Source organism: Limulus polyphemus, unplaced genomic scaffold (assembly GCF_000517525.1).
Source record: "Limulus polyphemus unplaced genomic scaffold, Limulus_polyphemus-2.1.2 Scaffold774, whole genome shotgun sequence".
NCBI lineage: Eukaryota > Metazoa > Arthropoda > Merostomata > Xiphosura > Limulidae > Limulus > Limulus polyphemus.
Window position 1 is genome coordinate 347,408 of NW_013666384.1, and position 3,716 is coordinate 351,123.

Sequence of the window (3,716 nt, forward strand, 5' to 3'; positions counted from 1 at the left end):
AGCATGTTTGGTGGGATGGGGATTCGAACCCGCGACCCTCAGATTACGAGTCTTTTTCCTCCACCTACTTAGGGCAAGATCGATAGTAGCAGGTGTGGGAACCACCACAACTGATGCAGTGAGAGTCCAGTTGACAGTTGTATGCATCACAATGAGCACATGTCAAAGAACCACAACAAGATACCTTTGAATGTCCAACCACTGACACTGGAAACACCTGAGAGGGTTAGAAATATAAGGCCGTATCTTAAAATTCAGATAAACTGCCTTAACAGTGCCAGGCAGACATGACAATGTAAATGTCAATACAAGAACATTGGTAGGCAGCATAATTCCTTCTTTGTGAGTGGAGATACATTGCACAGCTGAAACTTCTTGGTTGGAGAAATTAGTGAGGATCTCTGACTCGGGTGTTTTTGTAAACCCCTCTCAACTATTACTCAAAGTAACATTGGGAGTAATCTCAATGGGTATATCCCTAATGGCCTTTGAATTCAGGAGTTCACTGTTTTGGTGTAGATGTTGCTACCATGATGTCCCCAGAACATAGCTTTTTCACTGACTTTGGAGAGCCAGCAAGCCTATCTAATCCCTCTGAATAAAAAGGGAGACCTTTGCCCTAAAGATTTGTCTGATAAAGAATGCATGATGAAAAAACAAGGCACAGGTACAGAATAAGGTGGAGACTACTTTTCACCATACAAAATTGAGAAACTTCAGTGCCCACTGCCCCCCCCCCCCCACCATGGAGTCCTACAAGGGGATGCACTACAATGCTAAAGTAGGGCACTATACAGATGCTAGGGTTTCGTGGGCACTATACCCAAACATCAGTATTAGACACAATGTCCAACATTGGTACTTTGTTGACCTTAGTCCAACAGGACCAGCCAATTGATCCTGGGGGAACCACCCCAAAGCCAGGAATTCAAGGTCAAAATGATGTATTAAAGTACCACCAATATAAATCGATGCATCAATGACACCCCTCAACCACCAGGATCCTCTTTTCCCTTTCACGGGATGCCATGCATGGCAAACACACGGGTGGATGTTTGGATCCCAGATGAGATAAACTATAGATACAGAAGCTTCTCTGGAATGTTCCTTCCCCACATACAGGAATCCATCTTGAGGAAAAAAAAAATAGATATAAATTATAACATGAAACCAAAATTTGTTTAGTCTAAATAGCTTAAATCTCATAACATTATACCTATATATTTATTATTCTTAGTTTATTGACCTTTCAGCTAGGTCTGACTAACATTACAGAAGCTAGAATGATGTGGTGCATGTGCATTCATGTTACCATATCCAATATTATAAAAATGGCCTTTACAAATTGACCTGTCTTGGCTTTATTCTAGTGGACCAGTATTTTGTCACATTCACATTCTGGATAAAGTATACAGGGCTTGAAATTATAGGGAGCCCGGGAACCAATGGCTTCCCAAAATGCTGGCAGGCCCATAAAAAGTGTCTGCTAGGTAGCCAAGCAACCCTTTAAATCAAAGGAACCTTTGAAAGTTTGACTCCACATAAGTTGATCTAAGAATTTCTCAACCAAGCAGAACTTATGACAAACCAGGAATGGACCTTCCCAAATTTGTGAAAAAATTTACCAAGATGAAGATGATCAAGACCAATCTGAGATCTTGTCTGGGAGATGCCAGGATCACAGATCAGCTTCTGATCATGCTCAACTTGCCTTCAACAAATGACTTTCACACCATAAGATCTATCCATCTTTGGAATTCAGGATCATCTCGCACAAGTAGACCAAATGCTGGCAGGGTCCAGACTGACAATCAGGTGCAAAAAAGTGATGAAGGAAAAATCCACAAAATGGATGTTGGGACGTCATCAGACACCGACACTGATGCATACTAGATTTCCTTTCATTATATATTTTGATTAGGAAAGGACACTAATTTAAGTTTAACTCATCATCACCTAAGCCATTTTAGAGCTATTTGCATGTTTTACATATGTTGCTAATTTGGGGATTTTGCTTATTACAAATTGAAATTCAGGAATGACTAATTAACAGCTGTTTTAGGATATGAAAGAACTGATTGTATAAAGTTAGTGAGTAATGTAAATTGTATTATTTTTCCATCTCTGTATCAAAGGTTTTGACATTTTATTGACAAATATGTGTCAGCTAGATGGTAATAGGTTATATAGGAGCAAAAAATAGATTACAGATTTTCTTTCATTATTTATTTTGATTATTAAACGACACTACTTTAAAGGGGAACAAAAAGTTACTATTATTCCATGCTTTAGAGAGAAATTAAAAATCATATATGAAACTAGCAGAAACACCACCCCACTGGTGACTCTTTGGTCATGATCTTGGTGAGCTAAACAATGTGCTTCTCTGTCACAAAATTGCTCCAGACTTCTTCTAACTACATCTTGATGACCACTTTAACAAGCTTCTGTATTTTGGGTTTGTTCCTGGCTTTTTCTCACTTGATCTTGCCTCATAACTTGGTGAGCAAGTCTATCTCTTTTTTGCTCTTTATTCTGTAACTCGCCTCCTGAAGTTTCATTTTCTTTCTCAAAGTTTCAGACTTTCTCCGTGATAAGTCAATTTTTCTATTTGGCAATTTTTGGCATTGTAAATTTTGATGTTTTTGATCACTTTATACTCATATTGAAGTAAAAAAGTACTTATGTAACTTACGAACATCGAGTTACTACAAAAGTCATGCAAGTTTATATGAAATGAATGCTGTACAAAGGACTTGCAATTCCTTCGGCCATAGAACAATTCGGTTCATAGTGTACACTTAGATTATACAGCACAAAAAGTCACTTTTCTTCTGAAATATCACAATGATTCTCCACTAGAAAGACTCACTTCACCACAATTTTAGAAGTTTTATTAAAAAAATGAGTTTTGTTGATAATTATAAATGTATAAAATTAATGTAAGTTATTAAAAAGGAAAGAAATACTATTTCTCCATTAACCCTTTCACTGTGGATGGGATGTATATTTCCCAGTGCACTGGGAATATATGTCCCATCTGTGAAAGGGTTAAGGAAGAGATTTAGTAAAATAAGGCCCTATTATTTTTTCATTTCAGCAAGGGTCTATTTTATAACATTTTTCATTTTGATGCGATACAAAGCTATTATTGACTTATTTCTTAAAAAAAAGTAGACACTTGCACTAACAAACTTTGTTAGGAACTTCCCATTATGATGTAGAGAACTCATGCAAAGTTTCGTCCAAATTGGACTTCAACTATGGCATACCTGGAGCGTTGGAAACCTAATCACCCTCAAAGTAGTCTCCTTGGGACTCCACACACTTCTCCCAGCGGTGCCGCCATTGTTGGAAGCATTCCGAGAAAGCCTCTTTCGAAATGGAGTTTAGCTCGGCTGTCGTTGCAGCCATAATGTCCTCTCTTGTCTGAAATCGTGTTCCTTTCAATGGCCTCTTGAGTTTGGGGAACAGCCAGAAGTTGCAAGGAGCCATATCAGGAGAGTAAGGAGCCTGTTGAACCACAGGAGTCTGGCTTTCCGCCAACAAAGTCTGAATCAAGTGCGAGGAATGTGCTGGAGCATTGTACGTGATGGAGGTGCCAATTTCCTGTTGACCAGAACTCCGGTCTCTTGCGGACGCACAGCATCACGTGATTGTTTGACCCTATGGTGCGTACTCGTGGTGTACCACACCACGGGAGTCAAAGAAAACAG

At 38.9% G+C, this 3,716-nt stretch overlaps 1 protein-coding gene and 1 long non-coding RNA gene across 5 annotated transcripts in view; one reads left to right on the forward strand and one right to left on the reverse strand.

Moving 5' to 3' along the window:
* The window catches only part of LOC106460460 (G patch domain-containing protein 1-like), a 172,570-nt gene that overhangs the window by 101,291 nt on the left and 67,563 nt on the right, over positions 1 to 3,716 (reverse strand). The window lies entirely within an intron of this gene.
* LOC111086005 overlaps positions 3,317 to 3,716 on the forward strand; it is a 13,251-nt gene continuing 12,851 nt past the window's right edge. The window contains exon 1 of the long non-coding RNA XR_002610784.1: positions 3,317 to 3,515. This is a non-coding gene — a long non-coding RNA (uncharacterized LOC111086005). The remainder of the gene's footprint in view (positions 3,516 to 3,716) is intronic.